The sequence below is a fragment of the Balaenoptera ricei genome, chromosome 18 (assembly GCF_028023285.1).
Source record: "Balaenoptera ricei isolate mBalRic1 chromosome 18, mBalRic1.hap2, whole genome shotgun sequence".
Lineage (NCBI taxonomy): Eukaryota > Metazoa > Chordata > Mammalia > Artiodactyla > Balaenopteridae > Balaenoptera > Balaenoptera ricei.
The window spans coordinates 12,623,062-12,641,516 of record NC_082656.1 but is presented as its reverse complement, the minus strand read 5'-3'; positions in this window follow the sequence as shown (position 1 = coordinate 12,641,516).

Sequence of the window (18,455 nt, the reverse complement as noted above, 5' to 3'; positions counted from 1 at the left end):
CACCTGACACACTAGAACAAATTGATGATCACCTTTGGAAATGTGCTAGCATATAGCTTGTTAAAGTGGGAGGGCAGTTAACAATTATCTGTTTGAAACCTCTAACTTTACCTTTTTTAATTTATTTTACTGAAATACAGTTGATTTACAAAGTTGTGTTAACTTCCTCTGTACAGCAAAGTGATTCAGATAGACAGATAGATAGATACATTCTTTTTCATATTCTTTTCCACTTGGTTTATCCCAGGATACTGAATATAGTTCCCTGTGCTATACAGTAGGACCTTGTTGTTTATCCATTCTCTATATAATAGTTTGCATCTGCTGATCCCAAACTCCCAAATCATCCCCCCCAAGACCCCCCTCCCCTTAGGCAACCACAAGTCTGTGAAACCTCTAACTTTAAAATGATGAAACCAAGGTCCAGAGAGGGGAGTATCCACCTAAGGCCCACTGCTAGTTAATGCAAGTGCCTGACCCAGCCTGGCAGTTCTTGATATATTCACAAGACTGAAACTCTAATTATGCAGTTTTTCTGACCTTGAGGTAGAAAAATGCCATTCCTCCAAAGGGCATTCTATATGTTAGCCAAATTGGGGCAGTTAATTTGCAAGTGAGCAACTTTGGTTTTCAGATCTCATTACGGAGGGAAATGTCTGAACCTTATAACCAAATGGCCTAAAGCCATCAAGTCACGAGCACTCTTTCCTATATTCAGTCCACTGGGAGGTCAGACGTCCCCCTGCCCTGCCGTGAGCTCGGAAGCACTCACAGCTGAGGCATTTCCTGGGGTTGGGAAACAGAAGGTTGCTTCCCAAGCTGACGTTATTGTCCAGCACGCTGGGGAATGAGGACGGCTCCAGGGAGGCTTGGGAGAACTTTAGGAAGGCTTTTGTTCGCATGAAACCCAGAATCAGAAGACACTGGAAAAGACAGGGCTTCAAAGGCACTCTTTATTGCTGCTTTCAGTACAGACCAGCTTCCTCTACAAACTTGGAGCATTTTATTTTCAAAGATGTTATGAACACTGGTGTTGTAAGATGGCAGCCTTAAGAGAAATGCTATTGTCTGCTAAATCCTCAAGCTAGTATTGCAGAAAAATAAGATTCCTGCTCATCTACCCTGACTGTCACCAAATTCTCATCCATCAATCTGCCACAGCCATAATGCCTTTGGGGATGTCAGGGCAGCTTTTGCAATAGGCAGGTACCTAAATCATCTCAATCTAATGAGTGTCTGTCTTCATTGCAAAGATGTCTACAAAGACATATTCATCCTTCAGTAGGCTGGCCATTCACCACCTAGAAGAAAGCCTGCCGGTCACTAAACACCAGAGCCAAGCCATCTCTGCACAATAATATGAGGAAACAGGGATCTTTTTCTCCATGTCACATTTCTGTGGTCCTCCTTAACTTCTATGGCCCCCTTATTATGACCCGTGTGGTGACATGTCTTCTCAAACCTCAGGGATCCAGAGACTCAACAACATCTCCATGATCCCTCCCACGTTCACACCCACTACCGTACAAACGTGTCTTCCCCACGTACCTTCCCTTTCCGTGGGGAAATAACTAGTTAATCTGATAAACAAAGTTGGTGTCTCCTAAACTTTTGTCATTTGTCAGCCATCCTCACATTTTTTGCTTTGTCTTTAAACCACCTGCACTGTTATTTACCTAGTATTTTTATTTTAAATGACTTACTTTTTAACTGTAAATAATTGTTTTAATTTCATTTTAATCAATAATATCTGTGAAGTTGCAGGTTTGATGTATTATTTAGTTTAACGTACATGAGGAGAAATATATATGTAGAACTGTTAAAATATATTCACCCATGTGCTACTAATATCATCTATGTAGCAATGGTGCTGCATTTCTCAAACTTTGGAAAACAGTGAATTAAATCAAATTAAAATATTGGCTGATAGTGGCCTAATGAGCCTCCCCTTCTGGATAAAAATTGCATTTTAATGGAGACTTTTAATACTTTTAAGCCAACCGAAAGAGGGGAGGAAACATGGTATAGTGGAGAGCATACAGGTATTTTATTTTTTAAGCTGGCGAGAGCTAAATTGTTTTTAATTTATAGCGATTATACTGTTGGTTAACATTTTTGCTGCTCTTCCCTACGAAGCCCATCCTCCTGGGCCTTCTGTAGTCCAGGTTTGCCTTCTTCCAGGGCATGGATATCAGCCCTGGAACATCTGGACTCCTCAGGTTAAGGAACAAAGGTTTGTACCCGGGGTCTTCAGTATTTTCCTGAGATTCCACCAGACACAGTGGTGCTGCATCCCCCTCCTGGCTGTGTCCCTTTCTATGGAAGGATTATACTACACCCTCTCCATCAACATCAGAGTTGACCATATGACTTACTTTGGCCAATAAGATGAGAGAGGAAGGAACATGTATCACTTCTGAGCAGAAGCTTAAGAGCTATCTTGTGAATCTGTCATTGAGTCCAACAGCAATTTTTAAATTTTTTTTTAATTTGTATACAATTTTAAAGGTTACTTTCCATTTACAGTTATTACAAAATATTGGCTGTATTCCCTGTGTTGTACAGTACATCCTTAGGCCTATCTTACGCCCGGCAGTTTGTGCCTTCCACGCTCCCACCCCTATATTGCCCCACCACCACCACTGTAACCACTGGTTTGTTCTCTGTTTCTGTGAGTCTGCTTCTTTTTTGTTATATTCACTAGTTTGTTGTATTTCTTAGACTCCACATATAAGTGATCTCATAGAGATCTTTCTCTGACTTGTTTCACTTAGCATAATGCCCTCCAAGTCCATCCACGTTGCTGCAAATGGCAAAATTTTGTTCTTTTTTTATGGCTGAGTAGTATTCTGTTGTATATATACCACGTCTTCTTTATCTGTTCATCTGTTGATGGACACAGGTTGCTTCCATATCTTGGCTACTGTAAATAACTCTGCTATGAACATTAAGGGGCATGCATCTTTTCTAATTAGTGTTTTTGTTTTGGAGGGTTTTTTTGTTTTTTTTTTTTTATAATTGAATGAGTTTTTATTTTTTATTATTTATTTATTTATAGCTGTGTTGGATCTTCATTTCTGTGCGAGGGCTTTCTCCAGTTGCGGCGAGTGGGGACCACTCCTCATTGCAGTGCGCGGGCCTACCACTATCGCGGCCCCCCCCCCCACCCCGCTGCGGAGCACAGGCTCCAGACGCGCAGGCTCAGTAGTTGTGGCTCACGGGCCCAGTTGCCCCGCGGCATGTGGGATCCTCCCAGACCAGGGCTCGAACCCGTATCCCCTGCACCGGCAGGCAGATTCCCAACCACCGCGCCACCAGGGAAGCCCTGGAGGTTTTTTTTTTAATATATATACCTAGGAATGGAATTGGTGGGTCATATGGTAGTTCTGATTTTAGTTTTGTGGAATAGTTCCTTTGTCCTTCCTTACTTTCATGACCTTTAAGGTTACAGGTAAGTCATTTTGCAGGCTGTCCTTCAGTATGAGTTTGTTTGAGGTTTCCTCATATTTTAACTTTGATTACTTGATTAAGAAGCTTTCTTTCAGGTTTCTCCACTGTGAAGTTACATTTCACCCTTAGTAATTAATGAGTATTTCATAGGGAGTTGCTTTGAGACTATAACAAAATCCCCTTCTGCATCCCACATTCACCCACTATCTTTAGCATCATCAATAATTTTTGCCTGAATCAATTATTACTATGACGGTTGACAAATGGCATTTCTCTAATTCCATTATTCCTTTTACACTTATGTGTTGGCATTCTACTATAAAGAAAAGCGTTATCTTCTTTCAACTATTTGTTTATTTATATCAGTGTGCATCCATGTATTCCCTTATTATTCAATGAATTGTAATCCATGGCTGTCTTTACTTATTTTGATGCTCAAGTTGTCCCATATTTGACCAGGAAAAGCCTCTTCAAGACGGCTTCTGTGTGTTATTGACATAGCCCCATCATTCTTTGAGCTCTTCCTTACTTGCTGGTACAAAAAGGTGTTGCAAGCTCATCTTGTTCTTTTCCCTGGCCAGCCCTAGAGTCAGCCAGTTCTTTAAGGAGCGTCTCATTTGAGTAGTTCAGTGGAGAGTACTCTTTAGAACTCAAGAACTGAGCGTCAGATGTGTTCATTGCTGCAGGACATCACTTCCACTAGGTCCTTTCTTTGTATATAGTTTTACTGTTTAATTCTAGCCACTGCTCTGAATAGTATTCCAGTTACTATATAATGTAGCTTTACACAGGGAAATATGTGGCTTTTGCTTTGTATTTTTTTCAGCATGGATGTTGGACAGATCTAGGAAATATATGTACATTAATGTACAAACACACACATATATACCTACATACACATATACACATTTGTGTGTACATATGAAGTATGCATACATGTATAGGTACAAACATAGGCACACGCACACATTGGAATTCACATAGATATAGCCAATTCCCCTCCAACACCACAGGGTTCATTCTAGCTTTCCCCCTTTCCATATTTGTACCTTCTTCCCCAACAGTGAGAAACCCGGCTCCGGGTTTCCTCGATGTATTTACTATTTGCTTAATCCCCCTTATGTAGTCAATCTCCTGATCCCGCCAGGCTGCCTCTTCACAACTTCTTTGTGCAGGCCCAGTCCCTACAAAGCCCCCAACCCCCTAAAATACTCATCTGTGTGGGCTCCATCCTCTGTCCACCTGCCTTCCCACCCTCCTTGGAAGGAAGAAAAGAATGGAGGGAAGGAAAGAGGGAGAGAGGAGGAAAGAAAGGAAAGAGGGAGGTCAGGACAGAACTCTTATCTGCACTCTGCTCTATCCTTTCCCCATCCACGACTCTTCCCCATCTCTTTAAATAGCACCACCACCATCCAGATGCTCAAAAACATGGAAGTCCTCCTTGATTCTTCTCTTCTTCTGCACCACATCTTCCTAAATGTAACTTGAGTCAGTCTACTTCTCACCATCTCCTTTTTTCCCACCACCATCTCTCATCTGGGTTGCTGCAGAATTTTCCAAAGTGCTTTCTCCTCTTCAACTCTTATCCCCGTGAAAGTGTTCAGGTTTGGGCTTAGCTTCAAGCATTAGAAATTTAAAATTACTAAGGATTCCAAAAATGGATTAAATGTGCCAACAAAAAGGAAGTTTAGTATCCTTGTTGTGCCAGAAATAAATTGCTTTTTCAGTAGGATATGCTCTCCAATAAGATGCTTTTTCTCATGTCTGAATGTCAGACTTAAACTCTCTGACTGTCTTCTCTTTCCAAGATCATGTTTCCTTCTGTTTAAGTAGTTTCATGCAATTGGGATAAGAACCTAAAAGTAATGGATCAAAACAATAATATAATTCCCCACATGCAACTGAAAAAAATCTGTTCATAGAGCAAAATTAAGTGTGTGTGTTGGTTTTAGAAAACACATTAAATATTGCAGAAATGCAACCGTTGTTTCTTATGCTTAGACCCTCTTATTCATATTTATTTGTTCCACGAATTTCTTATTTATTCAGTTAAGGCTGTACAGTTGCATGAAGGGAAGGAAGAAAGAATCTATTGTCCAAATAACAAAAGATCTAGCAATCTCTTATTCTTCCTCCTTTGAAGCTCCTTTTAGCTCAAAGAGTGGTTTGGAAGTGAGTGCTGCTATTTGGAATGGAATGTATGGTCAACTTCCACGGATAGAGCATGCACTTCTAATTTCCTTTCTCAGTTACAAGCATCCTATTTTTAGTAAAATTCCAGAATGCCTTCCTTCCTCCTTTGAATGGTGTTGCAACGTTTGCACTATTAGTCTTGTCATCTTATAAGGCAACCCTCCCCAAGCAGTATTTATATCTGGCAGCCTGATGATTGGAATCAGCATTTAATTGTGCATATTAACAACTGCAATCACACACAGATTCTGCTAACCTGGAATGCTTCTGGGCTGCTTACTATTTCAGAATCCTAGAATAAAAAGAATGCACAGATGTCCCATTTTATTATCTCATTTTCAAAATAACCTTTTAAGTACTTTAAAATTTTACTAGAAGTACAGTTTGTGAAATAAGCTCAATTTTGCTCTTATACCGCCTGAGATGAAAAAAGAAAAGAAAAAACAGATTTGGAGCCTTGGAACATAAGCCGAATGCTGTGTATAACCGGAACATAGTTTCATATCACACATGTCCCTTCCCTTTACCTCAAGATCTCAAAAGTTATTCAAGGGCATGATGGAGCCTTTCCTGAGAGAACGTTTTAATTTTGTTGAAATACCATCTCTTCTTCTGTGACTGTGGTGATGGCTTTCTTACCTCATGCAATTTCTCTGAACAGCCATAGAAGCCTTTACTAAAGCTTTCAGCAGACTTTAAACTGAGTTTCTACAATTCTCTGGTGTTTTCTTCTCCACAACATCATCGGGCTGAATCCTGTGATTGTTATGTGTGCTCTCAGGGTGAGCAGACAGAAATTCGAGCAGCCATTACCTGTTGCTGGGGTGGATCCAGATAGAATCAGAAAAACCTTCCTGTAGACTAAGGATAAGAATTCCATGGTCCTAAGAATAAACTGTGCAATCTTGAGTCAAGAGGTAGACAAATAGGCATGGATGGAGGAGACAGGACCACCTCCTTTTCCCCTTCTTATTTTGTGTGGGAATGAACATGCCACGGTAAGTAACATCAGCTTTGAACCTGGACCATCCAATCCATTCTCCATTACTGCAGCCTGGATGAGGTTTCTGAACAGATGCTATCATGTCGATCCCCAGTTTAAAATGATTCACTGACTCTCCAGTGTCCTCAGGATAAAGTCCAAATTCCTTAACACAGCTTAGAAATATTTTACCATTTGACATCTGCCTATATCACCAACCTCAACCCTTGCTTCTCCACTCCAGCTGAACAGAACAACTTTGTGTTCTCAAACCCAGACAGGTAGGCTTGCTACCCACATCATTCCTGCCACCTGGATATGCCTTCTCCAATCCCAAGTCCCTTGCCTGACTAACCCCTATTCATCCTTCACATCTCAACTCTTCCCGACTTCCCAAGTCTGAGTTTGGGGATTCTCCTCTGTGTTCCTCTAAATTCCTGCATTTATCCAATCACATTGGATTGTAATTAAACCTGTTCATTCTGCCATATTTTTGATGCGTATGTATCTTGTCCTGCCTGTGTATCCTAGCACCCAGCACAATATTAGCACATGAGAGGCCCTTGGTCAATGTTTACTGAATGAACAAAACACTGGTTCCCAAACACAAGAGCATGCCCGCCAGTGGAGCCTAAAGTTGTAGGCACAATGCCCTGCTCCTCACCTCCCATTCAGAATAGTCTGATCCCCCATCAGGACACTGAATAAATGTTGAATAAATGCTTTGCAGACCAACATTTCAAAGTCGGTCTGCAAAACTGAGGAGATTTTCACTTGAAGCCATTAACCCTCCCTTCTCCCCTTCACGTCTTCAAAGTCTCCCTGACTTTAAAGGACTCATAAAGCCCCCTCCACTCTAGGGAGGCATCCCTGACTAGTGACGCCATATTGCTTGCTCTCTTTCTCTCCTTCTGATCTTCACAGGTCCTTTTTCTGCATCTTACTACTTAGCTCTTTATAGTATAATATCCTCTTGTTCTCGTACTGTTTTATATTCAGCCCATTCCCCAATTAAACTGTGGTTTCCCTCAGCACAGAAATTAGTTCTTACACTTCTTATTAAGTGTCTCATAGAATCTAGAATAATGCTCACTAAAGTGGGTATGTCTATCTATGTCTCTTACCATATACTTTCCGTTGAAATTTACATCTTAAAATCTAGTTTCCCCTACTAGAGATGTTTGATCCTCTGTGGCCTAATCCGTGTCTTACAGCTTTTTCACCCCTTGTATGGGTAATGTTAGCCACACAAATAAATGTTTGTTGTAGTTGATGACAACGAGGACGATGGTTGTCTTCAATAAATATTTGTTGATTATTTGGTTGATTTTCCACGGCAAATGCATTTCCAATCTGAGAAGAAAAAACCCATCTTTGTGCCCAATCATCTGATTAGTGGGGCTCCAGGAGCCCAAAAATATCAGGTCCCATTTATCTTTTGCATTTGAGCTTGAGCATCTCCATGCACATGCCCAGGGACCCCAGGGATGGAACCCTCCCTGATAAGTTGCTCCTTTTGGTAAAAAGGAGCAGATTTTTACTGTGAAACATTTGCCTGTAAAGAATTATTATGTAATGAAGAGCACACATTTTGCTTAATTTAAGTCTACCTAGCAGAAGGCAAGTAGCATTTCATTACCCCAGCTGCTGATGTGTTCCTTGTAAGGATTGTATTTATTTTGAGATTTACAGCCGTAATGAAGACATTAGGAAATGAAGTCCTAGAATTCTGCTACAGTCCTAAGATATCAGGATTAAATTTATGGTCGATAATATTCACACATCAACAGCCTAAGAAAACAAACACTATCGTCACTCTTTTGTTGTGTTATCTTGGGATCTAAAATTTCTCGTCCTACATTGAGTAATGAAGATTTATAATCTTCCTCTTCCCTTACGGAAGACCTCACCTTCTCTAGATATATAAGCCCTTTTGTGGAGGAGACAGGCAGATGCAGAATGTGCTTACCCCATAGAACATTACAGCAATGACAACTCTATCTTTATTGGTAAGAAGAGAATTTGTCCAGAAATCCTTGGATCCCTGGTTAGTATTAATATCAGTATATTATAATGGCAATATCTGTTCTGAAAATAATGTTGGACTGTATCTATAGCACTGATATTACTTTTACTTCTTTGATAAGTACCCTGCAATCTTTAAGGACCTAAAAACCTAGGTTCCTGGTCTTGCCTAAAATGGAGAACAAAGGGTAACATGATTCCTTTCTACTCCTCACCCAACCCCATTAATCATATGATACCAATGAGAGCAGCAGCAAGCTCTCCAATATTGCAGTGTTGGAGAGGACCAGGAAGGACCGTTCACATTGTACCCCGGGTGTATAACATAGTATACTATGTGATGTGAATTGATGCCCTCAGGCTATGCAACATGGCGGATGGGAATGTCTCTTTTCTCCAGGGAGGCATGGCTCAATTTACTTACATGCATTTGGAACCAGACCCTGAAAATGTATGCAGGCTAAGGACTCTGAATTCCCTCTTTTTTTCAGGTTAGCAGTTGCATTTCTCATGTATTCTAACTAGGGACCCCAGGGAATGTACCCTCCCTGATACATTCCTCCTTTTGGCAGAGGAGCAACATTTCTATTAAAGGCTTAAAGCAAGATTAATAGATAATAGAAAGAAATATAGATCTGACCTCAAAAAATGATCAGTACTGGTCAGTGCAGTGATGCACAGAGATGTGGGGCTGCTTGCCTAAAGTTATAGATGCTGAGGGGAAAGAGTCCCGACTTCCCTAAACACTAGTTTATTTCCTCTCTACGTGTGTACTTAAAAGAAGATCAAATATCTTTATTACTTATTTATTTCTCCAATAAAAATTTATCAGCGAAATTCAGTATGTCCCTAACTGGGTCACCATCTTCCCTCCCAGATTTCCTTTGTTTGCTGTTGTTAGTGCATCAATACTACACTAGACACCCCACCATCTCCAACTCTTTTCTCTCCTCATTCCATGCAGTTGCCAATCATATTCATTCAACCTCTAATAGTATTTCTTGCGTCGTCCTTTCTTTTGTCTTTGTTGCTGCGCGCGGGCTTTCTCTAGTTGCAGCGAGCGGGGGTTACTCTTTGTTGCAGTGCACGGGCTTCTCATTGCGGTGGCTTCTCTTGTTGCGGAGCACAGGCTCTAGGCACGCGGACTTCAGTAGTTGTGGCTCGCGGGCTCTAGAGCCCAGGCTTAGTACTTGTGGCACACGGGCTTAGTTGCTCCATGGCATGTGGGATCTTCCCGGGTCAGGGCTTGAACCTGTGTCCCCTGCATTGGCAGGCGGATTCTAAACCACTGCGCCACCAGGGAAGCCCCGTCCTCTCCTTTTTATTTTCATTTTCCTTCTTCTAGTTCATGATTTCAATACCTCTCACCCAAAGGATTCCAGATGTCCCATCATCATCTCTCAATATTTCTTTCAAATTATGTATAGCATTGCTAAAGTAAACTTCAGAAGATGGCATCTGTCCCTAGCTCATAGGCTGTAATGACTGTCCACTGCCTTCCCCTCAAGCCTTTCACCTTCCTCCTCTTCACTCACCTTAAGCTCCAAGCTTATAGAACCTTTCATGGACACTCCATGCTTGGCTCACCTCCATGCCTTTGTTCAAGCTGTTTCCTCTGCCTGGAGTGCCCTTCTCCATAACTCTGAACGCCTACTCTCTACCCATCTTTTTTTTTTTTTTCTTTCAGTTTAAATGACCCCAAATTTCCTTGATCTTCTAGCTAGATAGAGCCTCTCCCTCTGCTGAAGCCCCATAGCATTTTCTCTCTCTGTGCTTCTCTTGTGGCACTTTTAACTTTCCCCATCCTAATTATTTTTATTTGTCAATTCTCTTATCTCTCCTGCTTGACTCTGAATTCCCTGAAAGCAAGGACCATGGATTAGTTTTCCTTCTGTCCCTACACTTGCTTGTGAACTAGGTGCTCAGCCAATATCAGATAAATGAGTGAATGAATGAATGAAACGTGGCAAAGGCAACCTCTTATTGAGTTTCACCACTTATTATGTTGTTATTTAATACTCCTTTAGTGCAACATACTATGTATATTATACAGCTTCATTGTACAGTGTGGCAACCACTAGCCACATGTGGTTATTGAGTGCTTGAAATGTGGTGTAAGTCCGTGCAGGGACTTGTACTCGGCTAGCCATGGTTGCAGACCCCAAATTGCAATTATCTGCTGATTCTGCATAAACCCATCTTTGCTAGAGAAATATCTTGTAGTCTGTTTGTTTCAGGTCAGCATGTCTATGGCTACTTTCATACTACAATGGCAGAGTTGTATAGAAAGATATAGTTGAAATAGAGACCATATGGTCCGCAAAGCTTGAAACAGTTACTATCTGGCCCTTAGCAGAAAAAGTTGGCCAATCCCTGGTTTGCACTTAAGAAAGTGATAGAGACAATGTAAATAATCCAGATTAAACTTTTTAAATGTGTCATATTTTCGGTCATTGCATTGTGAATAGTATAAAAAACTGAAGAACTATTCTTCCAGTACTCAAAGTCATTGACAAACAAGTGAGTTCCAACATACATCTTTCTTGTTTTACATAATCTTATTCATTGACTTAAATGAAAATATCTACCAACATTCAGGTAAGAGCTATATCCATTTCTCAACTGCAACTATAGATCGGCCATGGATGCAAGAGTTTGGCAAAAATCAACAAAAGTATTCTATAAGAATCATTTAATCATTTAGCTATATGGGATATAGAGTGAAGAGTATTATATATTCTATTATTATATATTCATAAATTGTGTGCTACATATTCTTTACATTTGTACAATTTATAATAAATATATGTGTGTATATATATATATATATACATACATACATATATATATATATATGTATGTATATATATAGGCATCCTCCCTGGGAGCCAGTTGTGAAACATTTAGCACATCACTGGCTAAATTCCTTTCCTCACCTCGTCATGTTCTTACCTCCCCTAGGAAATGAGAAACTCCCAGTTGATCCAGTGAGACGTTGACCATTTCTTCTGTAGCAATATCATCCTGGTATTCTACAATGTACAATGACAGCAACTCAGAGATCTAGGGACAGGATGAGTCTAAAATAAAGATTGGGTCAGGGCTCCTCTGAGAGTTTTTTCCTGAAGACTGGGCTTTAAAACAGCCTATTATTCATACTTTAAACAGCATTTCTGAACTGTACCCTTGGCTTCTCATCAGAGTTTTTGGCTTAGATTATTTTCTCTTGGAATGCTTTTTTTCTTTCCACATTCTCCTTTCTCTAAATTGGCCTGGAATCCTGTCTTTCAGGACTCCTAAAACATAGAACTCTCTCTCGGGATAGTCCCTGTTACAAGAAAAATTCACAAGCCGCAAACAGAATCCTTTGTTCCCAGGGACAGCACACCAAGACTTTGTTGCAGTTTCAGCCTCTTTCGAGATTATGACCTTTATACTCAATCAATCGGAAATTTTGATTAGCACTAATGAGGTAGTCTGCAAGGTAAGACCACTTACATTTCCTCCCCTCCAAGATGTCCAGGCTTAAAATAATTCTCTTTTCTTTGCTAACTTCCTTGCCCCACCCTCCTTCTGCCTCTGAAAGCCTCTCACTCTGTACAACTCCTGGGAGTCTCTCTCTACTTGCTAGATGGGATGCTCCCCGATTCATGAATCACTGAATAAACCCAATTAGATCTTCAAATTTATTTTACTCTCTGTTGAAGTTTTGTGTTCTAACATCTCGCAGGTGACTTAAAGCTTAGACATCTCCTAAACCTGCCTGGTGGAATGCTTCTTCCTTCTTTCCTTAACCTCAATCAAAGTTACATACACTGAGACCGCAGGAGCCATCACTCAAATTAAACCTAGCCTCTGGGCAAACAGTAGGTAAAAGACAACTAAAAGGATTACAAGCACTTCTTGCTCTCAGCCAAGTTTTTCTAACCAGGCAGTGAAAGCAGGACCTGTTCAAGGCCATTCAATGCAGAACTTGGGTGTTAATGCTTTCATCATTTCTTCTTCTGAAGCTGAGGTCGTTAAGGTCACTCACAGAAAATACTATTTTTTTCCTTAAGGCACAGCTAATCCATCATCAGAAACTAAGTGATACTATATTACCATGAAGGCAAATGCATCAAAGCTTTGAATGCATAGGAGACTGTATTCTCTCATTATTTTCTAAAGTGAGGGAAATGTAAGCTGTTTATTTAAAAACTGCTCACTTCACCTGAGCAAATGTGTTTTAGGCACCAATCAATGCTTTTATGTAATCATTTCAAAATTGGAGAGCCAGTTTAAATTACAACTATAATAAAAATTAATACTGTGGCTTTTTTGCAACATTAGGTGTCTGAAAAAAATCATCACTCGACTTTACCATGAGACTGTGTTACCCACTGATTTTAAAACTACCCTGACCATCTCCTGGTTAGCTCAGGCTGTCATTGACTAACAGGTCACAGCCCACCTTTCATCAGCTGACTATGCTCTTACCAAAACAATGTGAAGTCAAATCTGCTTATATTTTCTCAAACCAAGGAAATACAGAGAGTGTAATGTTTTCAATTAAGCAGGGTTGTTATTCTCTTAAGGATAGAAGAGCTTAAAAATAGTTGTACCAATCTAAAGAGCCCTTATTCGTGTATTTCACATATTAAAGTAGCACTAAATATTTTATTACATCCTTTTGGAAGTTTGGAAGTTAAGCAATTACTATGTTTTCCTTCTCATGATGACTTGCAAAAATAGCAAGAACTGTTTTTCCAATACATCGTCCAAAGCGATAAGATTTCTAATATGGAAGGAAAAGATAGATTGATTATGTTTAGTTAATGAATTGTTGCCTTGAAATACTCCCCTAAGCTTATGAAATTCCTCCTTAAAACTGTTTATTAGAATGGAGCTCCATTTAGTAAATGGCTAATGGTCACGTCATTCAATGCGTTGTATACAATAGCTATTGCTTGACAATGGGTTATGATTATGACTTTTATTATCTCATAGTAAGCATTTTGAATAATTTATTAATATTAATAACACTGATTAAATAAGAAGATGGGCTTGTATATCAAGGCTTTGCTATACAGGATGGAAATTTCTAATTCCAGAAAACAAAGACATATGTACATATACCTCCATATATGCATGTATATCTCTGTATATTTATAGATATGCATTCATATGTATAATCTGCAGTGACTTTGATTTGCTCAAGTATAATTCACTTTTCTTGAATTAGACAAAAAGCCAAAACAACAGCAGCAACAAAGACAATCATAGCCTCCTCCAATTGTTTAGAGTCTTGAGTTTCACGCTACCTGACATTTTCATCTTCTGGCAGCCCCATTTTCAGTTCCTCCCTCCTTTTTGGCCAGAAATGAAACCTTGACAACATGCCTCATTCCCCTGAAATCTGATTATAAATCTCATCTGTGTGTTTTCTCAGCAGCAGGCAGGAGCTTTATATTGGGTTGCAGAAATCTACACAGCTGGAGCTAAACTGTGATTTTATTCAAACACTGCATGAGAATTGGAGAATTATAGGCGTAGCTAATAAATAGATCTCTAGGAGAAGAGATAAAAGACAAAAGGGGGTCAAACAGAACGAAGAAACACAGGCAGAGGGATACGGTGTGATCTCTGTGGCAAATGTTGTACAGGAGACTGCTTCCTATCAAAATTCGTATCAGGGTGCCATCCTTGAGTTAAGGTTAACAAACATTGACTGTGCTTACTATGTGCTGGCAATGATCTAGCTCTGGTGATACCAAGACAAATGAGACGTGGTCCCAGTCCTGAGGGAGCTTAGAGTCTAGGAGATTTATACACAGTGTGGTGAGCTAGTGATGTACAGAATGCAACTAGGAAGGAGCGGTGGGACATGTGGCCAGAAATGCCATGGGAGAGAGAATGCATCTTGAAGGAGATGAAGCCTGAGCTGCGTCTAAAATCTCTCACGCTGATGCATAATGGGAACACTGCTGGACTTGGAACCAGAAGAAGATGGTTTGAGTCCCAGTTCTAAGGTAATCGCACATTAGCTGTGGGATCTCTGGCAGGAATCACAGTAACTAATGGCTACCGCCTCTTACTGTGTGCAGGCAGCCACTATGCTATAGACGTCAGGTGTATCATCTACCTTGTGGGCGAGACCCAATTATTTTCATTACTGTTTACAGATAAGAAAACTGCATCCCAGAGGCATTAAGTTATTTGCTTGTGGTTAAGGAATGAGTGAAGTGAGTGGGTTTGAGCCACTGCTGTCAACTACCATTGCAGACTTAACTCTAAACTTGCCAAGACTTGGGTTAGTTTTCTGTAAAATGGGGCTAATAATGCCTGTCCTATTTATGCTCGCAAAATCTTGTGAGGATCAAATGAGATGGCGTAGTTGAAAGTGATTTGAAAAGTGTATATACAATAAAAATGCAAGATAGTAATTCTTTTTCCAGCCAGTGTAGCATTGAATTCTCAGGCACTGTCACCCCGTTAACACATGCAGTGGCTAGTCTCTCCAGCCCAGAGCTACAAAAGCTCTGCGTGATAGGTCAGCATGTTTAACGGTCAGAGAATGTACTAATTGCTGATGCCTCCAACCACTGCACACGTATCTGTGGACACAAACCATTCTTGCCTAGATCCTCCGCTCTCACTATTGCAAATACTGTAACACCTGGGGCTCATAATAGTTACAGGGCGCACCACGAGGTGTTGCTCAAGGAGAAGGCTTGCTGGAGGATTCCATCTGAGGCCTATCCATCCGCCCACCCCCTTAGACCCAAGCGCAGGGCTGCTCCAGGAGAAGGAGCCATGAGAGCTCCTGGATCCTGAGCTTGAGCTTTCCATAGTTTGTGGAGTTCCTTTCTCATTAAGCATCCTAGGTTGAAGTAGGGGGGCAGTCGAGTATATAGTACCATGATACGGCCAGATCTGGGATGCTTGGCTTCTTGAGTTAACGAGAGAGAGGAAGGGAAGGAGGAGGGAAAAGCTTTGAGGGCCTCCCCCCATAAGCAAAGGCCTCACCCATCGTCTTCTTCTGCTACGTGGTTGTGGGATGAACATTTCAGAGCACAGGAATGATCATTATCTAGAGACTAAATGCTGACTTTTCTGTACATTCTCAGAGTTATACTGCCACATAGAGGTCATTAAGTGGTCAAAAGAGAGTGGGAGGGTGGCAGTTGCCTCCGTCTTCAAGTTCAGTGTTTGTTCCAGACGCAGGATGGAGAATCAAATAGAATATTACTTTTTAAAAATCCCACCTTAAATGTATATAAATCTTGGCTCACTGTTTATTTCTAGCAGATATGTAATGATGAGGTCTAGAGTTGACGGCAACTCTTAGAGCAAAGAAGTTGAATGCATTTATCACATCTTGTAGAGTCTAGTCTGCAAACAGACTAAACTCTTACATTTCTGAGTTAGGTGCTGTAGGGCAGTGCCTTTCAAACTTTAGCGTGCATGTGAATCACCTGGGTGTCTTATTAAAATTCAGGTTTAGATTCAGTAAATCCGCGGTGGGATCCAAGGTCGTCCATCTCTAACAGGCTCCCCAGATGCTGCTGCTGTTGCTGACCCATGGACCACACTTTGAGCAGCAAAACAGTAGGGGATGCAAAAATCAATAAAATAGCATTTCTGCTCTTAAGGAGCTGGTATTTTCCCACAAGATGGACTATTCTTATATTCATGCTTAAAAACACCAGTGTGAAACTTCTCAGATTATATTTTTTTAAATTGTGGAAAAATATATATAACATAAAATTTACCATCTTAACCACATTTAAGTGTACAGCTCAGTAGTGTTAAGTATATTTATATTGTTGCGCAACCCATCTCTAGAACCTTTTCATCTTGCAGAACTGAAGCTCTATATCTGTTAAACAACAACTCCCCCATTTCCCCTTACCAAGCCCCTGGCAACTCCTATTCTACTTTCTGTTTCTATGAATGTGACGACTCTAGATACTTCACAGAAGCGGAATCATACAGTATTTGTCTTCATGTGATGGGCTTATTTCATAACCTTAGTGTAATATCCTCAAGGTTAATCCGTGTTGTATCATGTGTCAGAGTTTCCTTTCTTTTTAAGGCTGAATAATATTCCATTGTATGTATGTACTACATTTTCTTTATCCATTCATTCAGTATTTGTCAATGGACAGATAATTTTAAGAATCTTTGAATAATTTTCAAAACACAATGCCCGAAGGATTCTCCTATATATAATACTTATATTTACCTTGGGGTCTCAATTCCTCTCAAAAAGCCAGTGCCAAAGGGGTATAAATTTTTAGCATTCTATACTGTCAGACGTTAGTAATCATAACTTTAGTTTCTCCTGAATGTGATAATATAATAGAATCACTAAAAGCCTAAGAACATCTCAGACATTTTTAAGTATTCCAGAAATCCCTCTTGTGTCAATATTTAATATATAGTCAGTCACTATCTTGGTGATTTGCATTAATGGCATTTAACAGCTTACCCCCAGGGGACCCAAGGAAGACAGCTGTTGCTTGCCTGGGTGACCCCTCCTCTGTCTGGGTACCAGGGCAACAGCTATAATATCAATTGCATCTAAGCAGTTAGGAATCTTCCTTAATATAATCTGAAGGATTCTTTAAGTTCAGAACACTGAAATAATTGTATAAGACTATGAAAGAATTATACAAAATTTACTAACAGATAATTTAAACATATCTGTACAAATCAAATTATAAATAACATAGAAATTAAAATGTAGATCAGCTTGGGTAAACATTAATCCTTTTTCCCTAGGACAGCATTTCTGATCCATGTTCTTTGAAACATTAGTGTCCTTTTATTTTTTTTTTTAAAGTTTTTTTTTTTTTAATTAATTTATTTATTTATATTTGGCTGTGTTGGGTCCTCCTTTCTGTGAGGGCCTTCTCCAGTTGCGGCAAGCGGGGGCCACTCTTCATCGCGGTGCGCGGGCCTCTCACTATCGCGGCCTCTCTTGTTGCGGAGCACAGGCTCCAGACACGCAGGCTCAGTAGTTGTGGCTCACGGGCCCAGTTGCTCCGCGGCATGTGGGATCTTCCCAGACCAGGGCTCGAACCCGTGTGCCCTGCATTAGCAGGCAGATTCTCAACCACTGCGCCACCAGCGAAGCCCCCATTAGTGTCCTTTTAAACACTGACAAGTTTGTGTAAAGAACATTTTCTCTAGTCAAGTACATTTGGGAAATACCGTTTATTCCTACCTCTTAGGCTTCTGGGTGAGTCTGGGGCCTCCCCAAAACAGACATCAAGACAGGAGTAGATGTGCAAGAAATTTATTGGGGGAACACACCACCTATGAGATAAAAAGGGGAGGAACTGGAGGAGGAAGGGAGAGCCTTCAGATCATGATGCTGGTCCGACCCCTGTGAAGGAGAGAAGGGAGAAAGGAGGGTTGCATATGAAGAGGCCCTGACTATGGTACGGTGCTAAGAAAGTGTTCAGAAGAGTGTTTAGGAGACTTCTCTTGTGAATCCTCTAAGGCAGATGGAGGAATATGTAAAGACAGCAGAGCCCTGGATGTGCCTCTCAGAACAGCCACTGTGTTCCCCATTCTCATCTAAGACATGCCTTTTGTTTCAAGACCCTAATGACAGTTTTCCTTTATCATCTGGTTTCTTATACTAAAATGAATGTAAGAATTATGAAGAGAGTGAACTTTGTACAATACATGGATACCATATACTCTTACCTCCAATTGCGATTTTTTCCTTTTAAACTCATTTTATCCAAATGTACTTTGAAAAGCTTTATGCTTCCCAGCAATATCACTTTAGATTTGATTAAATTGAGGGCCAGTG